Raw genomic sequence first — 19,018 nt, 5'->3', positions numbered from 1 at the left:
TATCTCTCTGATCGAATCATATGGTATCACTGTTACGTCCTATGTCGACGATACCCAACTCATAGTCCCGCTTGAGGAGAACTCCACGACTGCCGAGCAAAATTTAACAAACTGCCTGAAAGAGGTCTTCCTGTGGATGGAAACCAACCATCTCAAGTGTAACACAGGGAAGACAGAGATCCTCCCCATAGGGAAAAACGTCAACTTCTGTCCCCATCTTTGGTGGCCAGAGGACTCCACAGCCCCCCCACAGACCATCGTCACTGCAAGAAACCTTGGAGTCACCTTCGATACTGACCTGTCCTTTGACCAGCATGTCAGGACAGTGGCAGGAAGCTGCTTCGGAATCATTAAATCCCTCATAAAATTTTTTGATTTCCTACCAATTGAAGCCAGGAAAACGGTAACTGTGGCACTAATCCTATCGCGCATAGATTACTGCAATGGCCTCCTGGCAGGTGTGAAAAAAGCCACACTCAAAAAACTACAGAGTGTCCAGCATTCGGCTGCCAGGCTGGTGCTTAAACTCCCCAGAAGATCTTCAGCCTCCTCCGCCATGAGAACCCTCCATTGGTTGCCCTTGCACAAACGGATCCTATTCAAGATCCTAACTGTGGCTTTCCGGGCATTCAATCACACTGGTCCCAAGTACCTAATCAAACGCTATCCCCACTACAACCCACACAGGACCCTGAGATCCTCCAACAGCAACCTACTAACACTAGTTAAGTTCAACCTGAAAACCAAAGGGGGTAAAACCCTTACCCACCTATCCTCCAAAGCATGGAATGCCATGCCCCAGCATCTGAGATCCCTGACTAAGGAAAGCCAATTCAGGAAACAACTGAAAACATGGATCTTCAGCCTATCTGACGAGTATGTGCGGGACACCATCTAATCCGGCCTAATTTCACCCTTCCGCACACCTTCCAGTCAGCGCCAGGATGCTTCTTCCGAAGCGACAGTCGCGCTTTATAAATACCAATTCCAATTCCAATTCCAAATCTGTTTGGGTCTACTAGTGATCAGCAGTGTCACATAGAGAATATTTTTGTTATGGCTGCCCTAAATTATCCACTCATCCAGCTTCCGTGTGAGACAAATTAATGCATTTACCTACTTTCCCTGGACGTTGGGTTGGCATGTGTGCTGAAATGCATATTCCTGCGAGTAAAATGAAGACGGAGGGAGACTGAGATTCCCTTTATAATGAAGGGACGTGGAAAGTGACTGCAGAGTTCAGGCAGTCAGTAAATACATTTGGGTCGAAGATCTGTTCCTTGATGAAGGGCAAAGGCATTTGCAAACGAGCATTGGCAGCGCGGCCGGGCCGAAAATAAATAATTAAAACAAGAAAAGGAAGGGGCTGCAGCCCTGTAAAACAAGTTAAACAAGTTTTAAAAGGAGACACCAGGCTGTGAAACTGAAAGTACGGCCGGCCGGGAATAATAAGGGGGTGAGAAATGCGCTGGGAGGGCTGCCGTTGGTGTGGTAATGCGAGGCAGGCAGGCGGCATTGTGCACGCGCTTTTTAGGGCTTGCGCAGTGACCTAAAAAGCACATGCACTGCAAGGAATCGCCAGTGGTGGTTAAACTCTGGATAAGCCACAATAGAGCTTCGCCAACTATGCGCAGAAGCGCATCAGCAGGCGAGCCCTAATAAATGGGGGATAAAATGATCAGTGGAAACTGCAGTCTTTTACATTCTGAAACCTCAGATTTAATTTTAATTTAATTGCGGGTTTATATAGCCTATGCAAGAGCTACTGGCTTTGCCAATATGTTTTAGACATGTTGCTCATCAGCGTGGCTGCTGTTCAGCATGGCTAAAAGTTAGTGACGCAGAGGAGAGTTGCGCAGATTGGTAGAGAGTGGAGTGGCTGAGAATGGAGTATACTGGAGTGGCACAGCGTGGGGTCGCATAGAGTGTCATACACTGGAGTGGCATAGAGGAGAGTGGACTAGTGTAGAGTGCATCGGCGTAGAGTGTTGCAGAGTGCCATGGCACTGAATTCAGCAGCATATAGGGAGGGATGAAGAGTGATTTAGAGGGGAGTGGCAAAGAGTTGAGTGGCATAGAATGCAGTGGCATAGAGTGGTGCAGAGTGCAGTGGAGTAGCGTAGAGGGGAGTTGTGCTCTGCCTAAACATACTTTTTTACCACCTGAATACGTTGTAGGCTGAGGGAAAACTGTCAGCCCTAACATTACCGATCTCAATGCCTACAACCTACACAAAATATTGGACTTTCACCTTTAAGTCTTGAGGATCATTTGGGACAGTCAACACGAGAACATATTCTCCCCAACTTGTCCTTTCTAGATGTCCCCCACCTTGTTCTCCAAATTGGATATGGATGGCACTGCACATTTTTCAGATTTCTGGCATCTTTGGTGAGCTTTTCCTTGTGTTTGCAATAAGACAGACTGTTTTCACTCATGTATTCAGGGCACAAGCATGCCTCCATAAAAGAAATACAGTTCCCAGTGTCATCAACTGCCCATTCCAATAGAGGAATTGTGATCTGCTGTGATGAATTTTGGTGGTCTTTCCTTATCGATGCCTCACCCCCATGACAAAAGAGTTTCTGAACATCCAGAACCCTCTAGATTATGGCCTTTGCAGCACATCTTTTATTCTTCAGACAGGCACATTTAACCCTTAATGTTATTAATTGGAAGGTTAAATGGCCCAGAACTTGACTTCACTCACCAGAGGGCATAAGTGTATTAATAATAATCTGAAGATTGGGTTTTGGAAAACATTATTTGCATATCACAAAGTAGAGTATTCAGATTTGTTTTTTATCCTATTAAAATATTTTTTCATCACACAAAAATGCAAAAAATGGGATTTCGCAACTACTGTAATATAATTTAAAATGTTTCTATCGTTGACTTATTAGGTATTTCCATGTGTGTGATGAAAAACCTGATTTTGGGAAAATGGCAAGCGAGATGATCAATAGCTAAACATCGTTTATAGTACTCAATTTAAAGGGAGATGCTGTGGAATAAGGTCACCCAGAAGAGCGAAAGCATGCACAAATCTGTACAAAATGTACAGCCATCAATCACTCCCGTTAGTGTTTATATCGGAGGCCGATTGAGTAACATGTTTGGCACTTAAAGAACGAATGTACTGCAGGAAAACTTCAAACAATATCCAGTCTTAAAAAATGAGAAGTATAAAGGCAATGCCAAAAAGAAAGGTAGCATGGATGAACCTCTACCTTATATAGCGCTTCATAAACCACAAAAGGTCTACACTGGCTCATGCTCTAGGTTTTCAAATTATTGGCTGGCTGTCCTGCCTAGAAAAGGAGTGACACTAGGCACCCGCACTCATTTTATGACTAACATTTGATTTGAACATTAAAACTAGAAATAAATCATCTTAACGACTATTAAGGGTGTGAGACAGCAAATTCAATAAAACAAAAAGAATAAGGAATCATAAATCCGGACAGATGGCTGGCCTAGCGAGTTTCGGATGGGAAGATGGAGTCACTGTGAAAGTACAAATTAAGTGGTGACAGCATTACAAAAACAAGCATTTGCAATGCAATAGGTCTCGCATTAGGAAAGTTTGAGCTATTGGTATTGTAAATGACACATTTTTTATTATGTGTTGGTTTGGAAAATAGTGAAATGAATACCTTTGTTATTTACATGGCCAATAGTTTTAACTTTCGCAAATGTGACAGCTAGAGCATTTGTAATGCAATATGTGTTGTATTTACGTGACTTAGATGTATTGATATTACAAATAAAAATTGCTTTTATTTTTTTTAATAATTAATACTTTAAAGTTATTGTAATTTATAATGGCAATAGCTTTTGTAAATAACTTTTGTGAAGATTATGTTCATTGTATTTTAGTGTGATGAAAATCCAAGAACAGAAGTGAACTATTAACATAGTTTTGTGACATTTGTAATGAAGCTTGAAACAGTGAGAGAACATATTTGAACCAGTTGTTGTTGAATGGTTGCACAGATTGATGCTGTGGTGGCGCAGAGTGATGTTGTGGTGGCGACAAGTGATGCTGTGGCGTTCAGGGATGCTGTGGTAGAACATAGTGATGTTGTGGTGCCCCTGAGTGATGCTCTGGTGGTGCTGAGTGATGCTGTGGTGATGCGATAGATAGATAAGAGTGAGTGCAATAGATAGATAGATAGATCGATAGATAGAGTGAGGGCGATAGATAGACAGAGTGAGGGTGATAGAGAGATAGACAGATAGAAGGGTGATAGATAGACAGATAAAGTGTATTTATGTTGCATTGAGTAGAATGCAAGTATGAGGCATGTAATTATATGGCACAGTGGTAATATCGGGAGTGTATATTGTGTTCAGTAGAGTAATTTTGTGGCGTGTAATTATGTGGCACTGAGTGGTATTTGGAGTGTATGTTGCGTTGAGCACAGTGTAATTATGTAGCATATAATTATGTGGCACTGAGTGGTATTTGGAGTGTATGTTGCGTTGAGCACAGTGTAATTATGTAGCATATAATTATGTGGCACTGGGTGGTATTGTGTGGAGTGAGTGTTGCATTCAGTAGAGTGTAATTATGTGGTGTTTAATTATGTGGCACTGAGTGGTATTTAGAGTGTATGTTGCATTGAGTGCAGTGTAATTATGTGGCGTGTAACTATGTGGCACTGAGTGGTATTTGTATTTGTATTTTTGATTTGTAGAGCGCTTTATCACCCCGGGGTCTCTAAGCGCTTAGCAGGCGAGTGGACACTGGTATAGAAGGAAACAGGCTAGATATTACCCCATGCCTCTTGGAAGAGCACGGTTTTTAGCTTTTTCCTAAAAGGCAGGAGCTTTGTTTCTTTGCGCAGATTCTCAGGCAGTTGGTTCCAAGCTTTGGGAATTGTGTGGGAGAACGTCCGTCCTCCGAGGGAGGACAGTTTAATCCTAGGACATATCAATAGTGCAGCCTCTGCTGAGCGTAAGTTCCTGCTGGGGGCATATGGGACAAGGCGTTTTTTAATATATTTCGGGGCTTGCCCATATAAGGCTTTCTGCGTGATACATAAGCCTTTGAACTTGGCTCGTTGATTCACTGGCAGCCAGTGCAGCTCACGGAGAAGGGGGGTGGCAGGGGTCCTTCTTGGTTTATTATAGATGAGTCTAGCCGCGTCATTCATGACAATCTGAAGACTTTTAGTAAGTTTTTTCGGAATGCCGAAAAACATGACGTTGCCGTAGTCCATTCGTGCCAGAATTAATGCTGACACTGCTCTTCTGAGAGTGTCCGCCTTTCGGATGGGAGAAAGTTTGCGCAGTTGTCTCAGGAGGCCTACACAAGGGCCCACCACCGCCGAGACCTGGGCTGACATAGTAAGATTGGTGTCGATTACTATGCCAAGGCTTTTTACTACTGCTGCCGGTACTGGGGGGGTGCCTAATTCTGTGGGCCATAAGAGGTCACTCCAAGGGCTAGATGATGTCGTGATTGCAAGCACCTCAGTCTTATCCGGGTTGATCTTTAAAAGGTTTGCCGTCATCCAGTTGACGGTAAATTTTAAAATATTCTTCAATTTTTGATCTGCCGTTGGGGAGTTGCCTATCTGAATGATGATCTGGGTGTCGTCAGCGTAAATTGTATATACTGCAGTCCATCTGATTCAAAGATGAGATGAGGGGCTGCAGATATGCATTGAACATCAAGGGAGATAGGGCTGAGCCCTGTGGGACTCCGCATGTAATCCTTGCTGCCTCTGATACTAGGTCATCCAGTTGTACTTTCTGAACCCGTCCACCAAGGAACAAGGTCAGCCAGGCGTGGGCTGTGCCCTGGATACCAAACTCCCCCAACCGCGACAGAAGAAGGTCATGATTGACCGTATCAAATGCCGTGGAGAGGTCGAGTAGCACCAGGGCACAAGGATCTTTTTTATCTGCTTTAAGTCGCAGATCGTCTAGCACGGAGAGCATGACTAGTTCCGTGCTATTGTGAGCTCTAAAACCGGCCTGGTTGGGTTCTAGCAGTGAGTTGCTCTCCAGGTGGTGAGAGAGGCTGGACAACACATGGTGTTCCAATATTTTTGCTAAAAAAGGAAGTTGAGAGATAGGCCTGTAATTCTTTAGAATCTTGGTGTCAGCTCCAGCCTTTTTTAAAAGAGGAATTAATCGCGCCTCCTTAAGAATAGAGGGAACTTGTCCGGAGGTAAGGGAACTATTCAGAAGCAATAATATGTCGTCCTCCAGACCTGGCCACGCTTGTTTAAATATCCGCGGTTAATTCTAATGCAGTCATAGCCTCTTCGAGCTGTTTGGACATAGCGTCTCTAGTGGGCTCCTCCCAGTGGAGATTGAAATCACCCATCACCACAAGACCCTCATATCTTGTACGTAGGTCGTGGACCAAACCCAAGAAAGGTTCAAGAAAAGTTGGGGGAGTTCTGGGAGGGTGATATACGATTATTATCGTTAGGCAATTGGTGGTAGAGCAAAGCTTGACCCCTAGGATGTCCGCTCCCTCAATGCTTTCTGCACAGATAGTTTCTGCTTTAAAGGCGTTTTTATAAAGCAGAGCTACTCCCCCACCTTTTCTACCATCTTTCCTATTATGGGAGATAGCACCGAAGTCGGGTGGGAGTGCGGCCACTAAGTCGGGCGTGGAAGAATCATCTAACCACGTCTCCGTGACTCCTAATATATCTGTGTTACCTTCCTGGAGCAGGGAGAACACCTCCAGATTATGTTTTTGGAGAGAGCGTGTGTTAAGTAGACTAACGCTCAGTGAAGTTACCGTTGCTCTCCCTGTCCTAAGGTTTAGTTTTTTATGGGCGGATTCAGCTGCGGGCTTCAGTAAATTCTCCCGCCTCAGGTCCTGCAGTGTATGTTGGCTAATGGGGCAGATATAGTTACCTAGCGCAAGCAGGTCTTCCCTAGAGTATCGCGGTGCTGAACCAAGGATCGTGGCCCCTGGTCCCGGCCGGTCGCGGACGGGCGCAGACGGGCTTGCCTTTGGCGCGCCTTCGGCGCCCCCCCTGCGCTGCCTGCATGAGGGTTCCATTTTATGCACTCGAGGGCGGGAGGGTGGGCGTGGCTAAGCGCTCGCTTCCTAGCCCCCCAGCCTTCTCCTCACCCAAGATGGCCGCCCCTAGTAGTCCTACCTCGACTACACTCGAGGTCAGTAACCGGGAGCTAAAATAGCTTGGGACTCAGAAGTAGGTATGGCTTTTCTTATGGGCAGGTCCCGGCTTTCCGCCTCAGGACACTGCTAAAATAAACGTTTGGCAGAGGGTAAAGTGCCTCAAGTGCTGTGCAAAGTCGCAAATTCACTAAGCAAGTCACGCAATTTTAAAAGCAATACAGATTTTAAAAGATTAAAAAAACAACGCCTTAGCGCACAACGTAGCATCCAACTCACTCGCAATCAGTCTTTGGTATTTGGAGTGTATTTTGCATTGAGTGCAGTGTAATTATGTGGCGTGTAATTATGTGGCACTGAGTGGTATTTGGAGTGTATGTTGCATTGAGTGCAGTGTAATTATGTGGCGTGTAATTATGTGGCACTGAGTGGTATTTGGAGTGTATGTTACGTTGAGCACAGTGTAATTATGAAGCATATAATTATGTGGCACTGAGTGGTATTGTGTGGGGGGTGTATGTTGTATTCAGTAGAGTGTAATTGTGTGGCGTGTAATTATGTGGCACTGAGTGGTATTGTTTGGAGTGTATGTTGCATTGAGTGCAGTGTAATTATGCAGCTGCAGCATATAATTAAGTAGCACAGAGTGGTATTGTGTGGAGTGTCTGTTGCATTCAGTAGACTGTAATTATGTGGTGTGTAATTATGTGGCACTGAGTGGTATTTGGAGTGTATGTTGCATTGTGTGCAGTGTAATTATGTTGCATATAACTATGTGGCACTGAGGTATTTGGAGTGTATGTTGCATTGAGTGCAGTGGAATTATGTTGTATATAATTATGTGGCACTGAGTGGTATCATGGGGAGGTTATGTTGTATTCAGTAGAGTGTAATTGTGTGGCGTGTAATTATGTGGCACTGAGTGGTATTGTTTGGAGTGTATGTTGCATTGAGTGCAGTGTGATTATGTAGCATATAATTATGTGGTATTGTGTGGAGTGTGTGTTGCATTCAGTAGAGTGCAATTATGTGGTGTGTAATTATGTGGCACTGACTGGTATCTGGAGTGTATGTTGCATTGAGTGCATTGTAATTATGTGGCGTGTAATTAGGTGCACTGAGCGGTATTTGGAATGTATTTTGCATTGATTGCAGTGTAATTATGTGGCACTGAGTGGTATTTGGAGTATGTTGCATTGAGTGCAGTGTAAATATGTGGCGTGTAATTATGAATAGTGGAAATTAATTCTCCTAAATTGTGTGTTTATTTACCTGGGAAGCATGAAATGTTGAATCAGTCTTGGCACGTTTTAAACTTCGCCTAGGTTAACATTTAAAAAGACTTGCTCTGTTTTTTAGGGCTCGCCTGCTGATGCGCTTCTGCGCATCGCTGGCGAAGCTCTATTATGGTTTATCCAGTGTTAAACCACCACTGGCGATTCCACTGGCGATTTCTTGAAGTGCATGTGCTTTTTAGGTCATTGCGCAAGCGCAAGCCCTAAAAAGCGCGTGCACAATGCCACCAGCCGCCTGCCTCGCATTAACACATCAAAGCCAGCCCTCCCAGCGCATTTCTCACCCCTTAATTATTCACGGCCGGCCGGCCGGACGGACTTTCAGTTTCGTCTCCTTGTTTAACTTGTTCCCTTCTTGCCTCTCCCCCGCCTCTCCTCCCCCACCACAGCAATGCCGAGGGCTGGTGTCACTTTCAGCAAGGCGCACGGAAGACTTGCCTGCTTTGCCAACGCTTGTCTCTGATTTTGTATCACTCTCCGTATTTGCACCTTTTATTATCATGTCTATGTAGCTGGAATCTGCCCAGTAATTTGGGGTAAGGGTGAAGGTGTTAAAAATTCGACTCTTGTAGGTGGAAATGTTCCTGTTCGAATTAGTGCCGCACATTCTTTTCCCGTTGTGCAAACAGGTTTTCCTGTGTGTTTGAGGTTTTATGCTTTGTTAAAAAAAATACTTCTAATCCTTGTAATAATTGTAGGCAAACTGTAGAACAGCTTTTACAGGTGTTTTGTGTACACTTCTCCCCGTTCCAGTTTCTATTCTTTTAAGGCTTCTTTCGATTGGCTTTGTTTTCCTATCTAGCTGGCACAAGTGTATGAGCATGGAAATCGAAGGCATTTTGTAATATAGGTCCCGTTTTGGGAAAAAATCATCTTGTTATTTTTTTTGGTGATTAGTTAAATTAACATGGAGAATGCCCCCTTTGTAGTTCAGCCCGCCTGCTGGTGAGCAGTAGCTTGGCTAACAGGACCCTCGCATCTCCATGGATACCACCAAAGTTTTCTGTATGCTCCACTTTGAAGAAACGTTACTTCTACATTTTAGCTGCATCGGATACAGGGGTATGATTTTTCTGGGTTCACAGACAATCTGTAGTTTCTTCTTTCCGCTCACAGGGGCGGTGGTGGTGGGTGTAACGATGTGTCAGAGATCGTTTAAAGCGGACTAAGGTACTGTGTCATGAACAGACTAATCACTGTCAGGCGTTTTAACGGTTGCTGTTCACCGGAAACAAGGGCATTTTCTATGACCAATGAGCGGATTATTTAACGATTACTCCACGGCCCTGGTTTATTCCTACAACAAACAATACTATTTCATAGCTCTCACAACTGTAAGCTTTTTCATTTACGTCAGAAATGTGCTCAAACAAACGTAAACCCATTAGATCATGTGCATGTCACATTATGTGGGAAAGTGCTTATGCAAAGTGACGAACTGTGAATCAACACAGATTTATAGAAGTCTTAGGCTGCATTTAGATTTGTGGCAGCCTTGCCTCGTTCTGTGAATCCCTATCGCTCCTTGACAAAAACATCTCTTCAATTTCTCCACCAGTCACATTACCTGGCGGCCATCGTGCAGATTCCCAAGCCCCCCTACTGCCAAAGATCTTTCTAGGTAATAGTAAATGCTGAGAACAAATGCTTCCATTCGCTCTTCCTCTAGCTTATCGCGCCTTGATATCGAGGGAAGCACAATTCCCAATCATTTGGATAAACTTGCAATTAGCAGAAAACCAATGGTGCTTTATATACAAAAGAGCAGCCTTGAAAAACCTAGTGTGCCCCCGTCACAATAAAAACACTGAACATAATCTTCACAAACGTTATTTACAAAAGTTTAAGCTATTGCCATTTCAAATTAAATAAATTATTTAAGTATTAATTATTAAAAAAAATTAAAAGCCATTGTTATTTGTAATATCAATACATCTAAGTCACGTAAATACAAAACATGTTGCATTACAAATGCTATAGGTGGCACATTTGCGAAAGTTATAACTATTGGCATTGTAAATGACAAAGCTATTAATTTAGCTATTTTAAAAAATAACACTTAAATTAAAAAAAAAAATGTATAAGACCAATAGCTCAAACTTTCCTATTGCGAGCCCTATTGCATTTCCAATGCTTGTTTATTTCAGCAAATACATGATTTCGCTTTAAAACAATGAAGCATGTCTCGCTCTTGTTTTTTCATCCTTTTTTCAATCACACAGTTGTTCCTTTTCTATTACTTTTGTTAGTTTGTATTTATTAAAAGGCAGCATCAATTAGTGGAATAAAAGCGTGTTGCCTTTCTGTGAGTAATGTTTAGAGGTCCCCTCTGGATAATAACTACAGCTTTCGGCCCTGCGTGTTGCCTTCCCTGGACACTTAAGTAGCCAGCTATGAGATTCTTGGTAACCGAGCAAATGAAAGGCGTTTGTGCACAGCCCTGGGAGTTGTCACATACACACCTCTTCTCTCCCCAGCCTACCTCTCCCGACACCACACCCCACCCCACCAGACACCCTCACACCACCGTGTTGATATGCAAGTAGAGGAGAGAAGCACTGAAGTGAAGCTTTCCAAACTGGGCAAACTGGTTTTGACGGTCCCGGGACAGTGTCAGAGTGGGTAAAAGAGGAACAAGATGTGGCGTGGTGCAGCCTTGCTTCTGCAAGATTAAAAGAAGTCGCACAGGCAATGACTCGTAACGTTTTTGTCACGAAATGAACTAAACAAAATAGAAACACGGACTTCATGCAAGTATTTATTTATTTGATAGTTTTTATAGCGCAAACTTGACGGGTATCAGAGAGCTTTATAAATTTGCAGAGAGCAGCACAGTAATATAAACAAAGTCATATATAAAGAAGAAAAATACAGGATATATCACTTAGCACCCATAGAAGAGAGGGTGTGATTTACAATGTTCAAGAGCAGAGGGGATAACTCAATAAAAGCCAAAAAAGTGTGTCTGGTCACAGAAAGCAAGCTATACGCAGCTGGGACATCTGACTGCTGAAAAGTTTATTTTTTGTTGGGACTGTAGCTCCAGCAAGAGACTTACAATGACAGTCAAATGCTATTGTTTATATACTTGCAATAAATAGTTTCTTTTGGTATAGCGCCTCGTACCACACAAATGATGCTTCTAACCACTGTAATTAACAGTTATTGTAATTATTATCCAGTGTTATGGCACTCACTTTACCAACCCTCAAAAGCCCGGAAGCTTGAGTTGGCCAGACCTGGATTTGTACGTGTAAATGTAAGAAGGGGTCCCTGCAAGAGAGACGTGTTGTGTCCAACACACAGTAATTATACTTTAAAACTAACAAAACAGGAGTACAAAGAAATTAAAGGTACTGTCATTTATTATCAATGCCACGGGATTGCTTCACATTCAAAAATTATTTAGCCCCAGACGAGGAATGGAAGTGAAAGGGAAGGGGGGGTGCTCGAGGGAGTGTAGCTTCCAACAAAATCATTACAATTCAAATACATAAGCCAAAAATCAAGGCATACAATGATGAACTGTTAACAGATAACTTTCAACGGTCACGGACCCAAAAGGACTTACGTAGCCTACATATAGGGGTCGAAACGTCGACGGCTTTCTTCTTGAACTTCCGGCACATGCCCTTAACAGTTTCAATTTGACTGTGTGACCGTTGAAAGTTACCTGTTAACAGTTCATCATTGTATGCCTTGATTTTTGGCTTATGTATTTGAATTGTTATGATTTTGTTGGAAGCTTTTGTACTCATCACATGATTTCTTGACTGTGCCTATCCTTTTTGACTTTACACTCCCTCGAGCACCCCCCCTTTCCTTTCCCTTCCATTCCTAGTCTGGGGCTATATAATATTTGAATGTGAAGCAATCCCGTGGTATTGATAATAAATGACAGTACCTTTAATTTCTTTGCATTCCTGTTTTGTTAGTTTTAAAGTATAATTAGTGTGTGTTGGACACAACACGTCTCTCTTGCGGGGACCCCTTCTTATATGTACCATATACTGCCCAGGTCCCCGCGACTGCATGGGTTCAACCCCCTTATTGTAACGTGGATTTGTACTTGTGGCTAACAGAACAGCAACAGGTTCAGCCATGAACTTTCAACTCACTGAGCCATTCTGCCCACTACTTCAGATGTGTGCTATATTGTGCAACTCTGGGTGTATACATTTACCGGTGTTTTTAACTTGTTAAATAAAAAAAGGTGTACTTCAAAAATAATGATTTTAATAGTTTTAGGTGTAAAAATGAATTGGATACTAATGGTGGGAGCAAATTAGATACACGCATTGTGTATTATAATACATTACGTTGTGGTAAGAACGCATTTCCGAAACGTACCCAATAAGGAGGTGCATGAAATCAATTAAGCAAAGGTTTAAATAAAAAATAAAAGTGTAAGGCTGTGTGCGAGGGGAGGTGCTGGCGGCTGGGGAGGGGGGAGGAGAAATGCGAGGAAAAGGACAGATGGCTGGGGGGGCGGAGCGGGAAGAGCTGCTCTCGAAGGCGGCTTTGGAACAGATGGTAATTTAATTTTTTTTTTAAAGCCTTTGATGCAGCAGGGGGCGGAGAGCAGGGGGCGGAGCGGGAAGAGCTGCTGGCGTGGGAGGGTGATTGATGGGCGGGACAGTGCTGGAGAAACCTTTGATGTGGCCTGGCGACCGTGGAGAAATGCTGTGGCAGTGGGAAGGCTCGGCAATGCTCGTCCATGAGGCGTGCACTTCCGAAAATCCGCTGGAGAGCCCTTGCTTGGCCTGAAGTATGGTTTGGCTGCATTAGGGCTCTTTTCCTATTCCTGCGGAATAGGAAAGGCGAGCCCTAAAAAGCGCAATACAATCAATACGGAGAGGAGCTGCCTATAGCAGTGTTTCCCAAACTGCGGTCCATGGAACCCCAGGGGTCCGTGGTACATTCCCAGGGGGTCCCCAGGCAGCAGTTTGAAAAGCACTGCAACGTTCCTGGTAAAATTAGCAGTTTGAGCAACAATAAAAGTGTCATGAAAATGCCAGTGATTAATGTATCTGCTGGAGAGAGTTGAGAGTTTTGTCCAGTGGCAGCTTTGACTTATCTTATGTAGCACAGAGGGTTAATATGCCTACTGCAAAGAATGTGTAACATGCTTTTTAAAAAACAGTATTTTATGTGCATAGGTCAGTGGGTTTCTGCTTTTCTCACAGAGATTATTTTGTTACTATGCAATTCAGAAGGGACAATCGTAATCTAGTACAGTGACCTACAAACTCTCAAAGAGCTGCTTGCAAACTGCATGGTACAAGTTAGTAACTTATGTTTTATCCCCAGTCTATAATTATCCGGATGCTGTTAAAAAGGTTTATTTGGTGGAAATACATTTTTAATGTTAAGGTCAATGCTAACCTCTGTGTTATGTTCTGAATCCTTAGTTTGTGCTTCACCAGACCAAACACTTTAAAAATGCCTAGCAGTATGAATGATATGTGAATCCTACACCTTGTAGTCCCCTTTGCCTTATGTAAAATTTTCTATACACTGATTTTCACGTATGATTCATTGTCTATTTGTAGTTCTATTTGCAGTGTAGTGCCAATGCAGGCACCCTTGCACCATAGTGCAAGGGTGTTTGCGTGCAGGGGAAGATTGTTTATGTGCAGGAAGTTTCCACTTCCTGCACATGAACAATTTTGAAATGCTGTTTTGTCACTTTTATGTGTGCTGCCTAATGCAGCACACATGGAAGTTACAAAATGTATTTTTTTTAAGATTGTTTATGTGCTGGAAGGGCCACCTTCCTGAACATAAACAATCCAAGGTGTTTTGATTTTTCCATGGGGAAGAGCAAAATTGAGGGGATGAGCAAAATAGAGGAGAAATAACACATTTCTCAACGTTTTGACAAGTTAAGACCAGGTTTTCCATGGTCTTAATCTTGGTGCTGCCTCCTATTTACGCTGCCTTTGTAAATAGAAGGCAGCATCAAAATCAATGGGTGTTGTGGTGGAACACCTGCCGCAACTCCCACTGCCCAGCGCTTTCACGCTAAGCATTGCATGAAAGTGGGGCTTAGATACAAGGCAGCGCTAAGCCACATTAAGTGGATTAAAGCTGCAGTGTAAATATGGCAAAGCCCCTATCGCCACTGGTACATCACAAAAATGGGCGTTCCCATGGTGATAGGGGCTTGTAAATATGCCCCTAAAATCCTTAGTAATTAGAGTATTTGTTGTGTGTGCACACGTTTATTTTTTTCCGAAATACTGTAATGTTTGAAAATTAAATCCTACAATTGCTTGGGGGTCCCCGGCTTCCAGTGGTGACTAAATGGGGGTCCTCCAGAGTCAAAAGTTTGGGAACCACTGGCCTATAGCACTGGATAGGTCTCCTCCCATGAGCCCTGATCCGACAGTTATCTTAACATTTGACATATCTTTTGGGTTGTACTGGTTCTGCCCTTCTGCTGACAAAATATACCACTAGTCACCGTTCAGACCACCTTTTTTCCTGGTGCCTAAACAGCACCCAATCGCTACAAATAAAGCAGGTTACTGGTTGACATTTATTAAAGCGCCCCAGAGCAATCCACTCTTCCAATTTCTATTCCCGAAAGTAATAAGAGCTTCTGATCCTAGACGCAGTAGGGATCTGGACTCTTGGGCGACTGTCGCTTCCAGTTTGGTCCAACAAATCGCACCGCGCGCCCCCTCCCCCCTGCTCTTGTCGAAGTACCTACTTTCAAGCTCTGCACAGACAGGGGTACTCTTTCAAAGGATAAACAACAAACAATGTGAACGATACGACCCCTTATCCATTGAGTTGCCAAAGTTCCTGTGCCAAACAGAATCTAAGTAAATGAAAGCGAAACCAGCCGATATCCAAAAACTCATTAACTGTCCTCCTGGTAGGGTGACCAACTGGCATTGGTGCAAATTCAGGACGGTGAGTGTAAAAATTCAGGACAAAGGATCAAAATTCAGGACACAAATTCAGGACAGGAGGTCAAAATTCAGGACAAAACTTCAGGACAATAGGTACGTTTTACAGACACATCAGAGGTCGCGCAATAGTATATAAGTAAGCCCAGCCATTTCCAAACATATTCAACTGTTTGCAAACCTATCCATCATGTATCCTTCCATCTATAATTTCACTCATCCAGCCCTTCATCCATCCCCTCATCCATCCTTTCACTCATCTCCATTATCAATCTATCCATCCATCCACCATTTCACCCTATCCATCTGTACACTTATCCATCCACTCTTTATCCCATCCATCCATTCACTCATCCATTCAGCCATTTACCCTTTCACCAATCCAGCCATCCTTTCACTTACTAATCCTTCCACCCATCCACTATTTTAGTCATCCATCCATCCTCCCTTTCTCTCTCCATCGACCCTTTCACTTAGCCATCCTTCCTTCCATCCATCCATCCACCCACCCATCCATCTACTCATCCACTCATGAATCCATCCATTGATCCTATCACTTATCCATCTATCATTTCACTCCTTCACACATCTATTCATCCTTTTGTCCAACTACCCTCCCTTTTACTCACTCAGCCATCCTTACATCCACCCTTTCACTCATACGTCCATTCATTCCCCCTTGCACTTATCAATCCATCAATCCATCCATCATTTCACTCATCCACCTACCCACCCATCATCCACCCAACCAAACACCCACCCACCATACACCCACCCACTCATCCATCCATCCTTTCACCCACCCACCATCCAATCCACTGATCCATCCTTTCACCCACCCACTATCCACCCACTCACTCATCCATCTATCCATCCTTTCACCCACCCACTCATCATCCATCCATCCTTACACCCACCCACTCATCATCCATCCATCCTTTCACCCACCGACTCTCCATCCATCCATCCTTTCACCCAACCTTCATCCATCCATCCGTCCTTCCCCTCATCATCCATCCATCCTTTTCCCTCCTCATCCATCCATCCTTTTCCCTCATCAGCCATCCATCCATCCATCCTTCTACCCACCCACTCATCATCCATCCATCCTTCCCCTCATCATCCATCCATCCATCCTTTTACCCACCCCCTCATCATCCATCCATTCCCTAATCATCCATCCATCCATCCTTTCATGCACCCCCTCATCATCCATCCATCCACGTTTCCCCTCATCATCCATCCATCCACCCTTCCCCTCATCATCCATCCTTTCACCCACCCCCTCATCATCCATCCCCTCATCATCCATCCATCCATCCTTTCACCCACCCATCCATCCATCCATCCTTCCCCTCTATCCATCCCCTCATCCATCCATCCCCTCATCCATCCATCCATCCCCTCATCCATCCATCCCCTCACCCATCCATCCTTCCCCTCACCCATCCATCCTTCCCCTCATCCATCCATCCTTCCCCTCATCCATCCATCCTTCCCCTCATCCATCCTTCCTTTCATCCATCATCCATCCTTCCCCTCACCCATCCATCCCATCCATTTATCCTTCCCCTCATCCATCCATCCATCCACCCATCCATCTATCTCCTGATCCATCCATCCTTCCCCTCCATCCACTCCATCCATCCATCCATCAATCCTTCCCCTCATCCATCCATCCCCTCCATCCATCCTTCCCCTCCATCCATCCATCCATCCTTCTCCTCATCCATCATCTTTCCCCTCATCCATCTTTCCCCTCATCCATCATCCATCATCCAGCTACCCTTCCACCCATACATCCAGCTATTTACATTTTCTCTCCATCCTTCCCCTCACTCATCAATCCATCCATCTTCTCTCATTAGCCATTTATTCACTCTTTCATTCATCCATTCACCCTTTCACTAATTCATCCAGCCATTCACCCATCCCTTCACTTACTTACTCGCCGACCTTTCCATATTAATTTTGAGCTGAGCCCTTTTGAGAAGAGGCCCATCAAGAACTTCACCCTCGCTGCAGGGCTGGGACAGAAGCCACCCAGGGAGGAGACAGGATCCACCACAGGGAGGGACAAGAGCCACCACAGGTGGGGGTGGACTGGAGCCACAACATGGGGGGACAGGAGCCATCCCAGGCGTGGGGTGGACTGGAGCCACCACATTGGGGGACAGGTGCCATCACTGAGGGGAGGGCAGGAGCCATCACAGGAGAGGGAACACAGGGGTGGGCATGCAGCATTCTAGTATCATCTTGGGCTCCTCTCCTGCACAAGACAACGAGAAGACAGGCTCTCTGTCCAAAATGCCATCCCCCACTGTGATGTACAGTACTTACAGGAGATACTCTAATGATTGTCCTCCATACTTTGTCAATCAGTGTGGGTGCGATTGTGCCATTTCTTTATTCTCTTACATTATAGACTGCATGTTTGAAGAACCGAGGTTTGCTTACAATTTAGTGACAGTAATTACGCTCTGTAAGAGAACCACGTGCTGCCTCGGTGTAATCAGGGGTGTAATCTGGCCGAGTCTCGGATGTTTGGGGCCCTGGGTAGAAATGGAATGTGTGAGCCCCCCTCTAAATAGCAGAGACATGACACATTCAGGGCTGTTTGCATGTGAATAGATGTCGCTGCTCCTGAACCGGCAGCCCCTCCCTCTCCGTCACCTTCAAAGCACCTCTTAACAGATCATCAAGGGCTGGAGGTGTGAGGGCTGCCATCCCGCTGTGCCTCTCCAATGCTGCGGGGCATCTGAGGAGCTTTGGTGCAGCATCGGAGTGAAGAAGGGAGGTGGGTGCAAGCTGTGCCGGTTTTAGGGTGGAGCAACCGGTGCCCTGTTAAAATGACGGACAAATGGCGTCCGTTAAAGATTCCTTCACGGACAACGGACAGACGGCCGTAATTACGGACGGTCCGTGAAATTTACGGACGGTTGGTCACCCTACCTCCTGGCCTTGGTGAGAAACCCACTTCTAAGCGTAAGGGAAGCAGAGCCTGCGCCACAGCATCATACAATCTCTACTGCAAAGAACAGACCACCTCTACAAAGCCCGCAGCGTGCATAATCTCACCTCTATTAGGACACCGTCCACGGCCTTATCTGCCGCAGTACTGGGCGCCGTCCCTGCCAACAGCCGCGGGGAAGAGGATGGAACTGGCCTCTTTCAAATGGCGCCGCTTACAGCGCAACGGACGCTGGGAGTAGTGCAGCAAAAACGATACAGGGAAGGATGGCGCGGTACGGGGGAGCGTTTGAGCAGCTTCAAGTGTCACCCAGCGCTGCCCAAACGAACAGCTGCCACCCGCGCACTGACACCGCCAGTAGCCGCTCTCCACCACCATTCGGCTATCCGGCCTCAGGATAACATACACTATCTCAAACTTCCTGCAGTCCACCGGAAGTTCTGCCCCCCAACTCTGCCCCCATTGGCCGTCGTCAAGGGCCCCGAGACGCTGCGCTTGCCAGACGCGACCTTTTCATTGGCTGAAAGCTCGGTGACGCAGCGGTCGTGACGTCACTTGAGAGAGGAGGAGCTGTAGTTCGGTGTGTGCGACACGGAGGGCCTCTGGTTGGGGAAGTTGTGGACATCCAGCAGCCTCCTCTTATGCAACTAAGTCTTGGTGCCGGCAACACTGTGGGAAGACAGAGGGTGGAGAGCAAAATGCCACTTTGGCGCTCCGAGCAGGA

At 45.0% G+C, this 19,018-nt stretch overlaps 1 protein-coding gene across 3 annotated transcripts in view; it reads right to left on the bottom strand.

The window, feature by feature from the left end:
- The window catches only part of WDR37 (WD repeat domain 37), a 608,563-nt gene extending 589,812 nt beyond the window's left edge, over positions 1–18,751 (bottom strand). The window contains exon 1 of one of the 3 annotated variants that reach the window (XM_086941512.1): positions 18,402–18,751. The gene's annotated coding sequence lies outside the window, so the exon portion shown is untranslated. The remainder of the gene's footprint in view (positions 1–18,401) is intronic. The other 2 variants (XM_086941515.1, XM_086941510.1) reach the window with 2 other exon arrangements.
- Positions 18,752–19,018: the final 267 nt, after the last annotated feature.

This window comes from Lissotriton vulgaris, chromosome 10 (genome assembly GCF_964263255.1).
Source record: "Lissotriton vulgaris chromosome 10, aLisVul1.2, whole genome shotgun sequence".
Lineage (NCBI taxonomy): Eukaryota > Metazoa > Chordata > Amphibia > Caudata > Salamandridae > Lissotriton > Lissotriton vulgaris.
The sequence above is the reverse complement of the archived record's forward strand: the minus strand, read 5'-3'. Positions and strand labels throughout refer to the sequence as shown.